Genomic DNA, 21,115 nt, shown 5'->3' with positions numbered 1-21,115 from the left:
TCAGATTAAGTGCCTTAGCGTGACTTTGAGGCATCTGTCTCTAGAGCAGACAGGTCTACCCAAGTTGTCTGTGACAGGCAGGCTTGTTTATTAGTTGATTACTATGACACTTTTTGGGGTTACCCAAGGAGTCTGGGGTGAACCACTGTCATGTACTACATAGCAGAGGCATGTCTACAATCACCAGGGGGAAAGCCTCCCCAATTACTGGCAGATGGCAACACAAGCACTCTGTGTTCCAAAAACTCTGCTCTTTCCCAATGCAGGCTAGCAATCTACATACCCCACTTTGTTACACATGAGTGCCCAGTCCCTTGTCTTCTGGACACCTGTAATGTACACTGATCCACTGCCTCCAGGGATGCAGTGCACCCCAGTTCACCACTCTTCCTAGCACAAGGCATTGTGACATTACCCAGGGGGTACAACCTGGACTGATGAAAGCTGTGTCCCTTCAATTCTCCAATCTGGGATGTTTTTTACACTGTTTTGCTATGAGAGCAACCACTCCTGGTCAGCCAACACACAGCCTCCATCATGTAAATCACCCCTAGCTATACTGTATCAGTGCTATAGCCAGTCACTGATGAATTACTTTACAGATAAACACCAGCAAATTCCCAGTCCCAGACTTCCCCCAGAAATGTGTGTCTTGTACTGCCCAGTACCCTCCCGGACAGTACAAGCATATATAAAGTCTGTCATTTCTAAAATACAAAATGATATGCACAAATCTTATCTCAAGTGTATTTTCCCAAACACTTTAACCCAAAGACACTGGGTTTAAATAAAACAAGTTTGTTTAATTACAGAAAGATAGATTTTAAGTGATTACACTGCTCTACAGCCAAAATGCTTCTGAAATAAATGTAGTCAAACTTTACTAATTCTGGGTCACTGACAACGAAAATGATGCTTAAAATTGTTGATTGGCTCTAGTTTTCAAGATATGCTATTGGGTCAGTATATACGACCCTTGACTTGGGAATGGCGGAGGATAAGTGAGTTATAAAGGGAAGGGATCTCAATTTAAACCAGAAATGACTAAAATACATCTTTGACTGGATCTATGAATAAATCTATGACTGGGTTTGGACAGTACTTGCTTTTTAGGCAAAACAATGAATGTTGCAATCTGAAGCTGGTATTGCGTCATACATGATATGAATTGCATCATGTTATTCCTAGAAGTCATGGATGATGCAATCATAACGAAGCTTACATCACTCTGCTGAACAAATTGCCCTATATCAGCTCTAGAAATCATACAGTGTCGTGCTCTCTTATTTGTCAGTGTTTGATTTTGCAAAGGGACACATTTCTGTTTAGCCAAAGTGAGCAGAGATGCCTCGTACTTGTGTGAACAGTGCAGATAACTTCTGCTATGTTTGTGGTGAAGTGACTTTTGCATCACAAAAGCGCAGTATAAGCACTATGGTTAAGAAAGCCTATCACCTTTATTTTGGCTGCAAAATTGGAGATCAGGACAAGAGGTGGGCCCCACACATATGCTGCAACGCTTGTGCAACAAATCTTCGCCAGTGGTTGAACAGGAAAAGGAAATCTATGCCTTTTGCAGTGCCAATGATTTGGAGAGAGCCAACAGATCATTCCAGCAATTGTTACTTCTGCATGGTGCCTCCAGTTGGTAAAGGTGTGTCAAAGAAGAAAAAGTGGACTGTGCATTATCCAAACATTCCATCAGCTATATGCCCAGTACCCCACGGAGAAGGACTGCCGGTTCCTGATGCACCAGAATCATTCTCACTTGAGTCAGACGAGGAAGAGGATGAAACTTCTGGTCCTGAACCATCAATGTCACAGGACCCTCATTTTCTCCCATCCTCCTCCTCTGAACCACACCTCATAACACAAGGTGAACTGAATGACCTTGTCAGGGATTTGGAACTACCCAAGAGTAAGGCAGAGCTGTTGGGCTCCAGATTACAGCAGTGGAATCTCCTGGCAGGTGAGGTTAGGGTTTCCATGTTCCGTGACCGTCAAAAGAATCTTGTCCCATTCTTCTTCATGGAAGGTGATCTTGTAGCCTGCAACAACATCGATGGTGTGATGGCAGCCCTCAACATCGTTCACAATCCAGATGAGTGGAGACTGTACATTGATTCATCGAAGACGAGTCTTAAAGCTGTTTTACTGAATAATGGCAATGTTTTGCCATCAATTCCAGTTGGTCATGCAGTCCATATGAAGGAAACCTATGACAACATGAAACAACTTTTGAGGTGCATAAACTATGACCAACATCAGTGGCAGCTTTGTGGCAATTTGAAGGTTGTTGCTTTCTTGCTTGGTCTGCAGACTGGATACACAAAGTACTGCTGTTTTCTCTGCGAATGGGATAGTCGTGCAAGAGATTCCCACTACATCAAGAAAGATTGGCCACTCCGACAGTCATTGGAGCCTGGGAGGAAAAGTGTTCAGCATCCACCACTTGAATCAAGGAAGATTTTGTTACCATCCTTACAGATCAAGCTGGGTCTGATGAAGAACTTTGTCAAGGCCATTGACAAAACACAAGCAGCTTTCAAGTACCTCCGTGGAAAATTTCCAAGGTTAAGTGAAGCTAAGATAAAGGAAGGTGTCTTTGTTGGTTCTCAGATTCGTGAACTTCTTCGAGATGATGCATTTGACCATGCACTGTGTGGCAAGGAAAAGACGGCATGGAAAGCCTTCCAGTTAGTGGCAATACATTTTCTCGGAAACAACAAGGCAGACAACTACAGGTTGTTGGTGGAAAACCTCCTCAAGGCATACAAAAGCCTTGGTTGCAACATGTCACTAAAGATACATTTTTTGCACTCTCATCTAGATTTTTTTCCACCAAACTGCGGAGCAGTGAGTGACGAGCACGACGAGCGATTTCACCAGGACATTGCAACAATGGAGAAATGCTATCAGGGCAAATGGAGCCCATCAATGTTTGCAGACTATTGCTGGACAGTGACAAGAGATGCTCAATTTAATGAATACAAGAGACAAGCCAAGAAGCGCCGAGTAGGCACTGAATAGGACTAAACTATGTACATAATAGTTTTTTGCCTTTTGTTTCATAATAAATTTTATTTATATAACCCTTTTGCTGATTTTTAAAGTATTACATAAACAGGACAGGTGAAATATTATCATGTAAAGCAACCATAAACACCTGAAAAGACCTAGGTTTACAATTTATGATTAAAACTCTACTATCTACACAATATACATAGACATAAAATGTAAAAACTTAAATATCTTAGAAACAGTAGCCAATCAGTTGTTTTAATGGTCATATTTGAATTCAGCGCATCAAAATACATAATAAATAGCACATTTTATCTCTGAAGCAGACGACTTCTCAAAAATTGTAGACCAGTGTTATAAGTAATGAGGCACAAAAGTCATAATTAGTTACAAGTGAATAAAAGGTAATATGCATCTAATACTGAACTTAACAAGCTAAATTAATTCAAAGCAAAGGTTTCAGCCAGGACCGCTCCCCGAGTTCAATGTTGATTTCCTTGTCCTTCAAGCGGTGTTGATTTCATGAGTAGAGATGAAGGGAGAGATCATTTGGGGCATCTCATTTTTATATCTTTTCCTCCTCTTTGAGAATCATCTCCACCTGGGGTTGAGGAGACAGTCTGTGGGATGGGAACTTCCAGCTGTTTCTTTGCCAAGATGTATATTTCTTGCTCACAAGCTTTTTTCTGCCAAAGAATGGCGGCTTAAACTGGTGATAGTCCATTTGATTTTGTTGACACCTGGCTGAGATGTCAGTTTGCCTTTAGTCTTTGAGGAACTAGTTTGTGCCTTCTTTTCTAAACTTGGAATGCCTCAGTAATGATATACAGTAGAATCTTTATCTACAATGTTGCCACACATTTTACCAGGACAATAATGATCACATTAGGTTTTCAAATAACTCACAAGGCATACTTTGTGCCAAATCCTTTAATAGTTTTGTACAAGGATGAATATAAGGATATAGACTTTCAGATGTATATGGTAAAACTACACTGAACTTTAATAACAGAAGTTGAGATACAGATTGTAATAAAAGCAAGCAAGGTACAGTGGCTTGGAAACATAAGATTAGAGGTAAAAAAATAAAATAAAACACAAACTATGACCTATACTTGTTAACAGCTTACTTTCCTGTCTAATAAGATATTTCTCACTCAGTGGTCAATCCTTACAGCACTTGTCCAGTTCAGAAAGCTGGGATCTACTTTTCATGAGACAACCCCACTGGCAGACTCTCTCCTTTGTAACAGATAACTTGGGCCATTTCTTCTGCTCTTACAGTTACAGGCTATTGTCTTTTAGCCCAGGTTTCCCTTCTTCAGAGAACTCCCTTGGATTCATTTGTCTTTGTCAGTGCTCAAGCGTGCACCTGATCCAGACTGTAAACAAAGTGCTAGCTCTACAGATGTCAATTATTCTAATGTTGATTGCTAACCCTGAGACCCCACTTCACTTCAGGTGACAAGTCTCACTTCAACAGTTTTGCAGCCTAACTTTTTACATTCAATATATCTTAAACTATGAACATCTCACAATAAACTTGATAATCAATTAATTCTTAGCTTTTGGCGGAGACTGTATACAACCACCTTCAGTGAAATATTCAGAAGATGGCCAGAAGAAGGGTAATACACCTGCCTGGGCATGTCTGTTTCACAGTTACCTTTTCCCTTATATCCTGTAAATTCTTAGGTTCTACTGTACGGTTTGGCAGCTTTGCACTGCTCTGGCAATACAAAGCACCTATAAACCAAATTTAATTGGCTAGTGTGCTCTCTGTGCATGTGTTGCTTTGGTGAACCAGTGATGAATTTGGTTAACTGGCTATTTTTAACAGTGTAATCTATTTTTTAAAAATTTTGATACTGCATATCTTTAGAATCAGTACAATTCTTTTGAGTTTCTTGTTCAGTGTTTGAAATTTATAATAGCTTTTAAAAATTAAAGAAAATCCTAAACGAAAAAGTGTTAAGGTGGAGTGATGGTGTTGAGCAAGGTGTATCAGTAACTTAAAGGTTAAAAAAAATGTGCACAACAGTTGTAATTATTCCAAAAGGAAATATTATAAACCTAGGAATTCATCTGATGTTACAGTTAAGGTATGGTAAAATAAGAAATAAACCGTTATGTCACCAAAACTATGCCCTGTAGTGATTCCATGAGGGGAAAATATATACATAAATTGTAATGGCTTTAAAAATAAGTTTAATCTAATGTGGGACCATAAACGTTGAAATGCCTTTCATTATAATTGCATGGTTATTGCATGTTATCACTATAGAAGATTTATGCTCTGGAGCTTCTTGAGCCTATGAAGTTTATTTGTCTTTATAAAAGTTTAAAAAAGAGAAAATCTGGCCCAAATCAGTGTTCTTAATGCTTTGTTCCCCGCTCCCTCCCCTGACCTCCAAAGCATGTCATTTTCCAAAATTTTCCTCACTGAATCTCCTTCAAAATACAATAATCTTTCCTTTGGTCTTCAATATCACCCTACAAAAAATGAAGGTAAAATACCTTCATCTTAATTCTGAACGGGCTTTATAAATGGGGGGTTCTAGTTTGATTGTTTGAGTTAATTTGAGTGTTTTCTTCACATTGCCACTATTTTTTATGTATAGGTTTACTGGCTTTGTGTTCATAAGACCTCCTCTTTTCCACTAACCCCCCCCCCCCCCCCATTGGCTGGAATTGGTAAGGTCCCGGCAAGGGAATTGCTGAAGGGACCTGGATGAAAAGGGGGGGAGCTAGTGGAAGCTCCCCACCCCCGAAATTGGCTGGAATTGGAGGGTACCAGCAGTGGATGTGCTGGAGGGACATAAACAGAAAGGGCGGGGGGGGGGGAGCTGAAAAAAGTATTCACTCCCCACCCCCGCGGTGAATTGTGGGGGGTTTCACCTGCACTGCACATTTTATCCGCTGGGTGAGTCCCAGACATCTAATAATAAAGTTGCGGCCTGATTAAACCCATATCTAATGTCTCCTGTCATTCTTTCAGCATAGCCAGACAATTTTGTCTCTGTCACTCTCAAACATCGCCCAGGAAAGTTTTGTCCTCTCAACGGTAGCCACTTGGAAATTCTTGATCCCAGGAGTGTCTCACTCTCTCTTTGAAACAGTTTCTTAAATACCAGGATTTCTTTGTTTCATTTAGACTTTGCATTAAGTGATGACCTCACAAATAAGGCTTTTGGTAAATAAAAGATGACTAATAAATATCTATTTTACTGGCTTTTAAAATGTATGGACTTTTTTCAAACTGAAAAAAAAATCTCTTAAATACCATTTAATTTCTAATGCTCCTGTTTTTGCTCAACCTTCTTTTCTACCTCTGGTAACATCTTTGATACTTCATGTCAGGTGATGGTCTTATAGAACTCACAAAGAGAATGGCACTAAAAACAGAAAAGGAGGCTGGATCAACAGAGATTAGGGGAGATGAAGGGTAGCATACATTCCACTACCTTATCAGTATTAACAAAGTACCTTACAAAAGCAAAATTAACTGGATATTTATTAAGATGCAAATACAGTCAGATAAGAATAGCAAGCAGGTGTCAGAGTTTATTGTGGGGAAAGGGCAGTAATAGCATCCATGTAACCAGGAATGCTGGGGAAGGAAACAAAAGGGAGTTAGCCAAGGAAAGCAAGAAGGTACAAATATAAAGTGGAGATTATTGAAGCAATCAGTCATGCCTGGTAGGCACAGCCCTGGGTTGGTTTCAGTGAATAGCAATAGGAAGCACTTTGTTTCCCAGAGCTCCCAAGCATGCCAAGGCAGCACTTCTACTATCTTCACCCCATTGTATGAGGTATGGCTTACCCTCCATTTTGTGCCCAATCTACTCCTCTGGCCAGTGCATGGAATGCCACAACTATGGCTCTATCTCTTAACCAGTACCTTTCGTGCGCTCTCTGCACTTCCCCAGGGAGAAGTGTGGCACTGCAATTTTTCCTGGCTTTATGTGGACTGTGCAAGGTGAGTGAAGACTCCTTGGACAATCCTCTACAATCCACATGTGTGTAAAGGCCAGGCAGAATCATCCCCTAAATGAAATTGTATTTGGTTTTTCATAATTGATTCTGTGTTTTGTATATACGCTTAAGGTGATAATAAATCTATAGCTAAAATCAATAAATTGAATATCCAAAATACATAGGCATTACAATATATATACACTTAGTCACATGTTAGTGTAATTCATCTCACTTAATAAGAACATAAATCTTTAAATCCTTACTTGGATTAACCCCTGTGGGAGTGGTGTTTGCGTAAGAATTGCATACATTGGCCTTTGTTATTTGGCTGTAAATTACAAACTGATATTTTTAAAGTATTTCTTGTATTATCATGTTCCATAGATAGTTGAATATGTTGCACTATTTAATCAAACTTCTCTCTTTTTGAAAATAAAGTCATGAATCACAAGCAGACTTTTGTTTCACTTTCTATATGACCAGTAATGAAAAAGGGGAAAATGTGCTATTAGAACAGTGGAGGCTGCAAATGCATTTTGCATACGGGCACCAAGTCATCATCACAACTTATGGTCACTATTAACATGAGATTAATTTCAATCTGTATTATAGAAGCACAAGAAACTATATCCCATAACCAATTCCCTGAGCCACCTGGTTCCCCAATTAATTATTTAAAAATATTGAAATTGTAATGTATTAGGTAAAAGTAAGTGAAAATGAGTATGGAGAGTTACAGTTCATTTAATTTTGGATAAAACTATCTATCTCAAAGGCAGGCTAAAGTACATTGAAATCTAATTTGCTTATTACTGTATCAAATTATATATTGAAAGAAACATAGAGACCAATGTCATACCCAGTTGCTAAGTCAGTTAATGCTGATCAGAGGTACCACTAAACTTTTAAAAAAATGTCCTTTTTTTAAAAAAAAAAATGTGTAAAAATAAACTTAAAAAATCCCTGGTAACCCAAATCTAAGTGTATAGTTTAACGAAGTAAAATACCAAACATTGCTGAGTATAGTCATTTACAGGCTCACCTTCCCTATTCCATTTCCTTCATACTCATTCTGTAAGGCCTGGTCTACACTAGGCGTTTATGTCGAATTTAGCGCCGTTACATCGAATTAACCCTGCACCCGTCCACACCACGAGGCTATTTATTTCGACATAGAGGTCTCTTAAATTCGACTTCTGTACTCCTCCCCAACGAGGGGAGTAGCGCTAAATTCGACATGGCCATATCGAATTAGGCTTGGTGTGGATGGAAATCGACGGTAATAGCTCCGGGAGCTATCCCACAGTGCACCACTCTGTTGACGCTCTGTACAGCAGTCCGAGCTCGGATGCTCTGACCAGCCACACAGGAAAAGGCCCGGGAAAATTTGAATTCCTTTTCCTGTCTGGGCAGTTTGAATCTCATTTCCTGTTTGGACATCGTGGCGAGCTCAGCAGCACTGGCAACGATGCAGAGCTCTCCAGCAGAGATGGCCGTGCAATCCCAGAATAGAAAGAGGGCCCCAGCATGGACTGATCGGGAAGTCTTGGATCTCATCGCTGTGTGGGGCGATGAGTCCGTGCTTTCCGAGCTGCACTCCAAAAGATGGAACGCAAAGATCTATGAGAAGATCTCTAAAGCCATGGCAGAGAGAGGATACAGCCGGGATGCAACGCAGTGCCGCGTGAAAATCAAGGAGCTGAGACAAGGCTACCAGAAGACCAAAGAGGCAAACGGACGCTCCGGATCCCAGCCCCAGACATCCCGTTTCTACGAGGCACTGCATTCCATCCTAGGTGCGGCCGCCACCACTACCCCACCACTGACCGTGGACTCTGAGGATGGGATATTGTCCACGGCCGGTTCCTCGGACATGTTAGCAGACGGGGAAGATGAGGAAGGAGATGAGGAGGACGAGGCAGTCGACAGCGCTTACCAAGCTGATTTCCCCGACAGCCAGGAGCTCTTCATCACCCTTACAGAGATCCCCTACCAACCCTCCCCAGCATGTAACCCGGACACAGATTCAGGGGAAGGATCAAGCGGTAAGTGCTTTAAACATCTAAACATTTATTTTTAACAAAACTGGAATATTAAGAATAAGAACAATGTGTGCTTCATGATTTCTTTACCCTGGGCGCTTAAGTATTCAGTTCCAACTATTTAAAAAAAATCTAACAGTGTCCGGTTGTGCATGATTCTGCTGCCCAAGCTACTCCACTCTTTAGTCCCTGCCACTGCAGCTATATGAAAATCCGGTCTATATGTCCGGGGATAGAGCAATAATCCTCCACGGACATCTCGACGAAGCTCTCCTGCAGGTAATGGGAAAGCCTGTTCATCAGGTTCCTGGGGAGAGCGGCCTTACTGGGTCCTCCGAAGTAGGAGACGTTCCCGCGCCAGGAGACAAGCAAGTACTCCGGGATCATTGCCTTGCACAGCATGGCGGCATAGGGCCCTGGTCTTTGCAGGCTTTCCCGAAGCATCCTTTCCTTCTCGCTGTCCGAGATCCTCATGATAGTTATGTCGCTCATGATGACCTGCTTTGAATTAGGTAGGGGACTGGTAGTATTGGGACTGCTTGCAAGTTCCTTTACAGAACTGTAACCGCTGGTTTACAGCCACGCGGTGGAGGCGGGAGAGGGGCAGCATACAGGGATCTTTCCCTGGGACATCCGCGAGGGGGTGGGACAGGGCCAGAGTTCATGCTTGGCCGATTGCTGGCAGCAGAGACTGGCATTGCTTTCAATGTGAAAGGAGGCCAGTGGTACCACTAAAGTTTTAAGCAGCCACAAGTCTACGGTTTACCATGTTTGCCTGCTACAGAGATTACAGTGTCCTGCCACGCTTCCCAGATCGGCAATGCAAAACCCCAGGCACTGAAGGCGAGGTCCGAAAATTCGACCTTGTCCTGAGTGCGCATGTGATAGGTGCGGTGCATGGTCTTGTTCACAGAGAAAGACTATGTTCTTTGTTCACAACTACATTTATGTTTCGGAGGAATTCACTACCTTTTTCTCATTCCCACAGCCACATCTGCGACTGTCTCCCAACCCAGCCTGGCATCACACTCCCAGAGGCTAGCGCACATTAGGCGGAGGAAGAAGAAGACGCGAGAGGACATGTTCTCAGAACTAATGGGCTGCTCCTGAGCCCAGGCAGCACAGCAGAACCATTGGAGGGAGAATTTGTCCCAAATGCACCGGACACACATGGAACGTGAGGAGAGGTGGTGGCAGGAAGACCAGCAGGCGACTCAAACGCTGCTTGGACTTCTGAGGGAGCAAACGGACACGCTCCGGCGCCTTGTTGATGTTCTGCAGGAACGGAGGCCGGAGGACAGAGCCCCGCTGCAGTCTATCAGTAACCGCACTCCCCCGCCACCAAGTCCCATACCCCCCTCGCCCAAAGTCCAAAGAAGGAGGGGCGGCAGAGTCCGTGAAAACTCTCACTCCACCCCTGCAGACTGCTCAAGCACCAGAAGGCTGTCATTCCCCAAAATTTGAAAAGTCCTTTCCTGCCCGCCTCACCCAAGCCCCCATCCAAGTTTCACCCCCCAGTTTCATGTGTGGTTGTTAATAAAAAATACGTTTCTGTTCATTACTGTTTCAGTCATGTTCTTTTGAGGGAGAGTCTGTCTGCAGGGGGGGAAGGGGCTTGGTAATTGGACAGGACAGTCACCTTTAGCAGGGTACAGAGGCGGGGGCAGGTCCAGCAGCAGGGCACATACACAGTGCAGTGACTAGTTACCCTGGTCAGTCTGGGAGGTGGTTTTCATGTTCTGTGCGTGGGGGGGGGGCGGTTGCACTGTGACTTTGTTGCGGGGGAGGGCAGTTACAAATCTTATGCAGCGGTCCTTGTCCTGGATCACAGAGCCACGCAGCAGGGGATCTGTAACCCTCCTCCCCCTGCCATAAAGTCACATAGCCCCCACATACACGCAGTCCCGCTCAGGAGGGCTGGCAGGCTCCGTTGAAACAACCAGTCCACCACTGCGAATCCTGTCATTCCTGGAGTTTAGAAGGATCATTTGCATCAGTACACCACACCCGCTCCCCACAACAGTCTGCGTCCCAGGTTTCAAACATTCCCGCGAAAACAGTAATAAAGACAACAGTGTTCATTAACAAAATAAAACTGATTTTATTTTTTTGGAAGGGGGTGGAGAGGGTCTGTAACTGGAGAGGATAGTCAACATTAACTGGGTAAAGAAACGGTCGCAGGTTCAGCTTCTCTGTACAGAAACTTAAAAGTCACTGGTTACCCTGCTCACTGTGGAACCTAGCTTTCAAAGCCTCCCGGATGGACAGCGCGTCCCGCTGGGCTCTTCTAATCGCCCGGCTGTCTGGCTGTGCGTAATCAGCAGCCAGGCTATTTGCCTCAACCTCCCACCCCGCCATAAAGGTCTCCCCCTTGCTCTCACAGAGATTGTGGAGCACACAGCAAGCTGCTATAACAATGGGGATATTGGTTTCGCTGAGATCACAGCGAGTCAGTAAGCTTCTCCATCTCCCCTTGAGACGGCCAAAAGCACATTCCACCACCATTCTGCACTTGCTCAGCCGGTAGTTGAACAGTTCTTTTTCAGTGTCCAGGGCGCCAGTGTAGGGCTTTATGAGCCAGGGCATTAGCGGGTACGCTGGGTCCCCAAGGATCACTGTAGGCATCTCCACATCCCCAACAGTTATTTTGTGGTCCGGGAAGTAAATACCTTCCTGCAGCCGTCTAAACAGACCAGAGTTCCTGAAGACGCGAGCGTCATGAACCTTGCCCGGCCATCCGACGTTGATGTTTGTAAAACGTCCCCGATGGTCCACCAGTGCTTGCAGCACCATTGAAAAGTAGCCCTTTCTGTTAATGTACTGGCTGGCCTGGTGCTCCGGTCCCAGGATAGGGATGTGAGTTCCATATATAGCCCCACCGCAGTTTGGGAATCCCATCGCGGCGAAGCCATCTATGATGACCTCCACGTTTCCCAGGGTCACTACCTTTGAGAGCAGTACCTTAACGATTGCGTTGGCTACTTGCATCACAACAACCGCCACGGTAGATTTGCCCACGCCAAACTGGTTCGCGACAGACCGGTAGCTGTCCGGCGTTGCAAGCTTCCAGAGGGCTATGGCCACTCGCTTCTGGACAGTCAGGGCTGCTCGCATCCGGGTGTCATTGCGCTTCAGGGCAGGGGACAGCAACTCACAAAGTTCAAGGAAAGTCCCCTTCTGCATGCGAAAGTTTTGCATCCACTGGGATTCATCCCAGACCTGCAGCACTATGCGGTCCCACCAGTCCGTGCTTGTTTCCCGTGCCCAGAATCGCCGTTCCACAACATCCACATGACCCATTGTCACCGTGATGTCCTAGGCGCTGGGTCCCGTGCTTTGTGAGAGGTCTGTGCCCCTCTCAGACTTCAGGCCCTCACCGCGGTGCCGTGGCCTCCTCGCCTGGTTTATCTGCATCTGCCTCTGGTAAAGGTGGATGATAACCTGCGAGGCGTTGACAACGGCCACAACTGCAGCGATGGTCGCAGCGGGATCCATGCTCGCAGTGCTGTGGCGTCCGCGCTGTCACTGACCGGAAAAGTGCGCGAACTGATTTCCCGCCGGCGCTTTCAGGGAGGGAGGGAGGGCGGTAGTGACGGACGGATGATGACAATTACCCAAAAGCACCCTCGACCCTTTTTTTTTACCCAGAAGGCATTGGTGGCTCGACCCAGAATTCCAATGGGCAGCGGGGACTGCGGGAACTGTGGGATAGCTGCCCACAGTGCACCGCTTCCAATGTCGACGCTTTCCCTGTTAGTGTGGACTCACAAAGTCGAATTACTGTCCTTAGTGTGGACACACACGTTCGACTTTGCAATATCGATTCTATATTTTCGATTTAAGAGAAATCGAACTACCCTCGTAGTGTAGACATACCCTAAGAGATTTTTTTCATTAATCAGTTTTGAGTAAAATTTCATTTTATGAATGTCTGTAGGCTGAGGATATCTTGGTAGTGGTTGACTATTCATCTGTACGGTGCATGTATGTAGCGAAGTAAAGGTGGCATGCAGAGCATTGGTTTTATGCATATGTATCTTCTGTATTAACTGTGATCCTTCATCACACTAAGCTCTGCTGTCTCCCTGTAAACAAATAATAATCATGTGAGAGCCTGTATGAGTTATGATTGTTTTCCTTTTGAGTGGGATTAATTTAATAAATAGCAGTTGCTTTTATTTATGTTCACACCAGGAACTGCAATTAATGTTTATATCATGCTGATGTAATTATAAAGCTTCCTTCATTTATTTTATTATAGTAAACTGCTGCTGAGGAGAGCTGCATGTAAGCCAGCGGCATTCAGATCAAATGAGGCGTTCCATAAATGGTGTGATGATGTTGGCTAGTCACCACCAAGCTAAACACTACTTAATGTTTACCAAAGATTGCCATAGATTCAGAAGACCGGGAAATACCTCTTGGAATGATCAGTCTGACCTGTGCATTTTGCAGGTATATTCCCTACCTCATTGCTGATGGTTTTCTAACCTCCAACAGCATCCTGTTACATTGTCCTCATCCAAGAGAGTTTACAAGATCCTCAACAAGTGTGCCAAAAGGTGTCAGCTCCAGAGATTATGCATGGCATGCTACTGGGCAGAAACAATGAGCAGCTGCCCTTTTCCCTTGGGAAATTGTACATTTTCTAACTGAAATACACTTGGGAGTGTAGGTACTTTTCACAGAACCATTAACCTCTCCCTCCACACCTCACTGCATCCATATACTAGTTTGGGAAGGGCACAGGCACAGAAGGATAGCAGTAGTAACACTCCTTCAAGTGATGCTGCTGTGGTGGGGAGTGAAATACAGGAAGCACCATGGAAGTAGGGAGAAAAGCATGTGTAGTTGACCCTGAGCATTTGGAGATAGAAATTGGTTTCCACAGAGAGTCTAAGGGTGCACTAAATACCCCAGGTGCACCTCCTCTCCTTTACTCCCTGAGATTAGAAATGGATGCATAGGAATTATGGAAGAAAAGCCTAGAGGATTTTCCTGTAGCCTTTCTCCTTTTCTACAGAAGAAGTCTCTCTGGCCCAGTGAATATGCTATGAAATGGAAAATGTGAACAATTTTTACTGTTCATATTGTACTTTCATACTCTAAATTCTCCTGCTTTGGTGCTAATTATACTAACATTTTTCCTCCTCCTCAGGAAATATGAAACAGCTTAAATAGTTGAAAAAGTTTGAATTTTAAAAAAGTTACATTAATTGTAAATTGCTGCAAAGTAACTTGGTGTTCTGATCAATGTTAGAATATAGAGCTTGACAGAGGGCAAAGACAAATGTATTTGTTTTTCAGTTACCATGCTGATTGTGGTTATATGAGGATATTAGAATTTGGGGGGGAAAGTGAACTGGCATGGAAATGAGTTTGATTTGGTCTGGTTTACTTACATATATAATGCTTAGTTAATGCACATTATTCAGGGTGTTTAGTTGGAATAGTTTAATCAGGACGTTTAGTGGGTTTACCTTGGTTCAAGTGGCTTAGCAAAGCTGTATTCTGATGTCTTACTGTGTCTGCAATAGTTGGTGTATGAATTGCACCTTTTTTAGAGAATGTGCCATGGAAATTATTTAACTACAATGTTCTATTCATTCATATGATAGATGTTACTGTGTGGTAGCACAGATTGTTGTTATGAAACAAATCTCTGAATTACAGAGGGCAGGGAGCGAAAAAACATTAGAGACTTACCGACTGAGGGCCTTTCCACTTAGGTTAGGTCTACACTGCAAAAAAAAGGTGTGTCCTTAACTTGGGTTAGCTAACTTGCATTGGCTAACTCAGGTTAAAATAGCAGTGAAGGTGTAGAAACTTGGATGAACAGATCAAGTTCAACCCCAGATTCCCCTATAGTCTTGCACTTGAGCTGCTAACCCAAGTTAGAAGTTGAGTTGCTGTGTCATTGGTGCTATTTTAATCTAAGGGCTTGGCTACACTTGTAAGTTAGAGCGCATTAAATCAGCCCCGGGTGCCCTAACTCCTGAGCTGTCCACACTGGCAAGGCACGTAGAGCACCCGGACTCCGCGGCTAGAGAACCCCTGGTAATCCACCTCCACAAGAAGCATAGAGCTTGCTGTGACCTGGCTGGAGCACCGCGGTGCCAAAAGTGGACACCCTGGTCTATTAATGCACTCTGATCGGCCTGAAGGAAGAGTCCCACAATGCCTGTTCTAGCCACTCTGGTCATCACCTTGAAGTCTACTGCCCTGCCCTCAGGTGACCAACCATCAGACCCGGCCTTTAAATTCTCTGGGAATTTTGAAAGTCCCCTTCCTGTTTGCTCAGCTAGGCATGGAGTGCTCTCAGCGCATCTTTCCAGGTGACCATGCCTCCACGCACCAGGTGATCCCCAGTATGGAGCAATGGCGAGGTGCTGGACCTCATCAGTGTTTGGGTGGAGGAAGCTGTCCAGTCCCAGCTGTGCTCCAGCTGTAGGAATTAGGATACCTACGGGTAGATATCAAGGGACAGGATGGAAAGAGGCCATGACCGGGATGCACTGTAGTGCAGGATTAAAGTGAAGGAGCTGCGGAACACCTACCACAAAGCGCGGGAGGCAAACCGCCGCTCTGGTGCTGCACCCACGTCCTTCCAGTTCTACAGAGAGCTGGACGAGATACTTGGAGGCGACCCCACCTCCACTCCGAAGAGCACCATGGACACTTCAGAGGCCGGGGCAGCCCAGAGTGCAACAAGGCAGGAGGAGGAAAGTGGGAGCGAGGTGATGAGAAGGAGGGGACCCAGAGCCAGAGGACAGCATGGCATCCCTAGATGCATGCAGCCAGGAGCTGTTTTCAAGCCAGGAGGAAGGTAGCCAGTCACAGCGGGCGGTGCTTGGGGAAGAACAAACAGCAGATGGGGTGCCCAGTAAGCGGCTTTTATTTTGAGAAGGGAGTTGTTGGGTGCAGGCTGTTGGGGCGAGGAGGGATGCAGAAAGAAGGGTTAGGGCTGCGTGCATGCCTAGATGCAGAATAGGGCATTGATGTGCTCTCTCACATCGCGGTAATCGGCCTCAGTGATCTCATCGAAGGTCTCATGCAGAAGCTGGGCAATCCACTTGTGCAGGTTCCTTGGCAGAGCTACTGTGCTCCTTGTCCCAGTAAGGCTAACATATCCATGCCACTGTACTGTGTCGGGCGGGGGGACACAGGCCAGGTCGGAAACCGCATTGTTGCAGAAGACCCTCCCTTGCTTCCCAGATCACCCTCAGCAGCGAGATATCTTCCAGGACGAACCCATCCTGTGGAAAACGTGGAAAGTGTTGAATATAGGGGCCCTCTGCAGCTGTTGGCTCTCCCCAAGGCACAGGACCCCAAAGAACAGTACGGCCCTGGAACAATGAGTCTCCCTTACCCCTGTGGTTACTCACCATTTCAGGGGTCTTGTGGGTTATGTGCGCTTGCCTTGGGACAGGCAGTTTGTGCTATTGTGTGCGCTGTGCTTGTCTATAAGTTTGGCCAAATCATTGCTCTGTCTAGTGTTAACAATGCTGCCTCTGTTAAATGTTGCATTTTGGCTTTACAGATGCAATGTTGAGATCCAAGTCGTCCTTGTTATCAACGGCCAAAAGTCTGCAAAGACTCAGGAAGCGGCTGCAAAGAAGCAAGGAGGAGCTCCTGCATGAAGTCATGCAGCAGTCCCTTACTGAAAATAAAAAAGAACAGGAGTGGCAGGAGATCGAAAGGAGGGTCCCCCAGGAGAATGTGGATCACCAGCAACAAACCACGGAGCAGCTCCTGAGCATTATGGAGCGCCAAGTGGACTCGATGTAGGCGCTCATAGCACTGCATATGGAGCAGACCTGCGCCCGCCCCACCCCCTGCAGCCCTTGTCCCCAACTCTTTCCCTTGTGTCCCCATGTCACTGCCAACCCACTTACCTCAACTTCCGGTTTCTTATTGCCACCAGCTGCCTCCAACACCTTTAGCTTTACCGCCCAGCCCTGCAAACTACGACCCTTACCCACTGCACTCAACCCCCATCACCATGCACTTTAGCCAGCCTGAAGTGAAGCACTCATTGCAGGGCACTCCAGACAGGATGGCTGAGTATGATAACAGGACATACATCTGTGATTTTTCTGTTCCCCACCCCACCCTCTTCCCTCCACCCACACACCACAGATGTGTCATGTCATGTGTGTTTCCCCAGCAGTTGTGTTTCTTTTCAATAAATGATTTTTTTTGGTTTTGGAAACATTCTTTATTGCATTAAGTAAAAGACAGCATAGCCCCGGAAAGCAACAGGCACTGCTAGTCAGTGCATCATACATAGCAAACACAGATGCCTACTAGCATTGGAACCACTGCACTTCACTCCTGTGCAGGGCACCAAAAATTACTGGTGGCTTTCAGCATCTAATTGCTCCCTCAAGGCATCCCTAATCCTTACAGCCCCACGCTGGGTCGCTCTAATAGCCCTGGTCTCTGGATGTTCAAATTCAGCCTCCAGGCATTCAACCCCAGCAGTCCATGCCTGAGTGAAGCTTTCACCCTTCCCTTCACAAATGTTATGGAAGGTACAGCACGTGGCTATAACCGTAGGGATGTTGTCATCGGCCAGGTCCAGCTTCCCATACAGACAGTGCCAGCGGCCCTTTAAATGGCCAAAAGCACACTCAACAGTCATTCTGCATTGACTCAGCCTGTTGTTGAACTTCTCCTTACTGCTGTCAAGGCTCCCTGTGTATGGTTTCATGAGCCAGGGCATTAAAGAGTATGCGGGGTCTCCAAGGATCACAATGAGCATTTCGACTTCCCCTATGGTAATCTTCTAGTCCGGGAAGAAAGTCCCAGCTTGCAGCTTCCTTAACAGGCCGGTGTTCTGAAAGATGCATGCGTCATTAATGTCTGTGAAATGCCCATGTTGATCCACAAGCACCTGGAGAGCCATTGAGAAATACCCCTTCCGATTTATGTATTCGGAGGCTAGGTGATCTGGTGCCAGAATTAGAATATGTGTGCCATCTATCGCCACCCCGCAGTTAGGGAAACCCATTTGTGCAAAGCCATCCACAATGTCACTCACGTTGCCCAGAGTCACGGTTCTTCTGAGCAGGATGCGATTAATGACCCTGCACACTTTTGTATCAACACAATTCCAATGGTAGATTTGCCCATTCCGAACTGGTTAGCGACCGACCGATCTGGAGTAGCCAGCTTCCAGATTGCAGTAGCCACGCGCTTCTCCACCGGCAGGGCAGCCCTCAATCTCATGTCCTTGTGCTGCAGGGTGGGGGCGAGCTCAGCACATGGACCCATAAAAGTGGCTTTCCTCATCCAAAAGTTCTGCATCCACTGCTCGTCATCCCAGACTTGCATGACGATGTGATCCCACCACTCAGTGCCCATTTCCCGAGCCCAAAAGCGGCGATCCACGGTGGTGAGCATGTCCGTGAATGCCACAATCAATCTCATGTCTTATGCGTTATGCGTGTCGACATCGTAGTTGGACTCCTCACTGTCACTTTGTAGCTTAAGGAGTAACTCGACTGCAATTCGTGACGTGCTGGCGATACCCATCAGCATATTCCTCAGCAGATCGGGATCCATTCCCGCAGACTGAAAGGTAAGACAGAGAGTGCAGTCCAAAAAAGTTGAAAGATGGCACCAAATGAGGATGGAAGCACAGGTATTGCTGGGATGCAAATCGATGCATCACGGAGCATTGGGATAGGACCCAGGATGCCCTGCCCCTTGCCCCCTTCACACAAGCTTCAGCGCCAGAATGGGAAGAGGTGCTCTGTGGGATAGCTGCCCATGATGCACTGCTCTGAATACCGCTGCAAGTGCTGCAAATGTGGCCACGCCACTGCGCTTGCAGCTGACAGTGTGAACACATGGCAGTGCTTTCCCTGCTGCTGTCTCCGAGGGCTGATTTAACTCCCAGCGCTCTACATCTGCAAGTGTAGACAAGGCCTAAATTAGCTAATATGGGTTAATTAATGTGATTCAAAAACACAACTTTTTTGGTATGTGTAAACATACCATAAACCTGTTTTTACATGGATTTAAATCCATTGACTTCAGTGGAATTAACCCCTATTTATACCACTGTGAAAGACTGAAATCTGCCCATAGTCTCGATTCAGCCAAGCACCTACATGTGTCCAATAAAGATAAATTTCCTGTTCTGAAATATAGATCAAAAAAGTTAATTTAATTTACATCATCTTTGCACAAGAACACACAACACTTGTTCCATATGCTGTGAAATAGCAATCTCTCTCTGGTAATTATTAGCAATCTTTTCTCACAATCTTAAATCCAATAACAAGTTTCACAACCTCAGTGTTGCAGTTACTGGTAAAAATTGGTTGAACAGGTTCCAAGGCCAGAAGGGACTATTGTGATCATTGAGTCTGATCTCCTGTATGATACAGGCCGTGGAACTTCCCCAAAAGAATTCCTAGATTATATCATTTAGAACAACATCCTATCTTGATTTAAAAATTCAGTGATGGAGAATCCATCATGACCTTTGGTAAAATGTTTCAATGGTTAATTACCCTCACTGGTTAAAAATGTACTCCTCATTTCCAGTCTGAATTTGTCTAGCTTCAACTTCCAGTCATTCCAAAGCTATACCTTTGTCTGATAGATTGATGAGCTCTTTATCAAATATTTGTTCCCATGTAGGTACTTCTAGACAGGAATGAAGCCACCCTTTAACCTTCTCTTCATTAAGATAAATTGATAGACTTAAGGAGTTCAGTCACTATAAGGCATGCTTTCTAATACTTTCATCATTCTCGAGGCTGTTCTCAACACCCTCTCCGATTTACCATCATTCTTGAACTGTGCACACTAAAACTGGACACAGTCATACAGCAGCTATAACAAGTGCCAAATCAAAAGGTAAAGTAACCTCTCTACTCCTGCTTGAGATTTCACTATTCATGCATCCAAGGATTGTAATATTTATTTTGTCCACAATATTGCACTGAGCGCTCCAGTTTATCTGATAATCCACTGCAATCCCCAAATTTGAATGAGATAATGTATTAGAGATTAATTTCTAAAGCATGCTTGCTTAAATGTGTTCGTATAGTGAGCTCTAAAAGAGAGAGATTTGAAGTATATCCTATGGGTTGAAAGCTATGATCCTTCAGTTGTTGTTTTTTAATTGTATTTATTTGTATAAAGCCGAGGTAAGACAATAGACTTGCAGGACTTAGCAAAGAGGGAAATTTGAATGGTCTGTGGCTTAGTGCCATGCATTATTCCTTGTGACAACATTGCTTCAGCATGTTCCTTTAGTACACTAGGATGAATTTCATCAGGCCATGCCAACTTGAATACATCTAAATTACCTAAATATTTTAACCTGTTCTTTTCCTATTTTGATTTGTGTTCCTTCTCCCTTGTTGCTAATGTTAATTGTGTCGAGTAAATGGTCATGATTAACCTTTTTCAGTGAAGATTGAAGCAAAATAGGCATTAAACACCTCAGTCTTCTTGATATCATCCATCATTAACTCTTTCCTTTGTCTCTCTTGCTCCAAAAGTATTTATAAAACCTCTTCTTATTGCATTTTATGTCTATTGCTAGGCATGATTTAGCCTTAGTCTTTCTGATTTTGTCCCTACCTGCTTATGCTGTTCTTTTGTAATCCTCCTTAGCAATTTGTCTGCTTCCACTTTTTGTAGGTTTGTTTTCTGATTTTCAGGTCATTAAAGGACTTGTAATGGAGCCATATTGGCCTCTTATCAGGGTGCCAGAATGGGGGAGGGGAGTAGGTCATGGCCACCTACCTTTTTACCAGTAGTAAGGGTGAGTGACTGGGACAGGGGGTAGAGAGGAGCAAGCAAGGTGGGACTTTGGGGAGGAAAGGGACCAGGCAGGGACAGGACCTCAAGGAGAAGGGATGGTGTGAGGGCAGAGGCTTGGGAGTGATGCAGTGGAGGGGCGGGGCTCCTGTGATCCCCCACCCCACCCCCACACACTTTTAGGACACTTCCAGTGCTCCTGCTTCTTATTATTCTTTCTATATTTCTTTTCCATCAGGATAGCTTTCTATTGGGCCTTTAATAATGTCTCTGAGAAACTGCCAACTCTC

This window comes from Emys orbicularis, chromosome 9 (genome assembly GCF_028017835.1).
Source record: "Emys orbicularis isolate rEmyOrb1 chromosome 9, rEmyOrb1.hap1, whole genome shotgun sequence".
Lineage (NCBI taxonomy): Eukaryota > Metazoa > Chordata > Testudines > Emydidae > Emys > Emys orbicularis.
Note: the sequence above shows the minus strand (reverse complement) of the source record.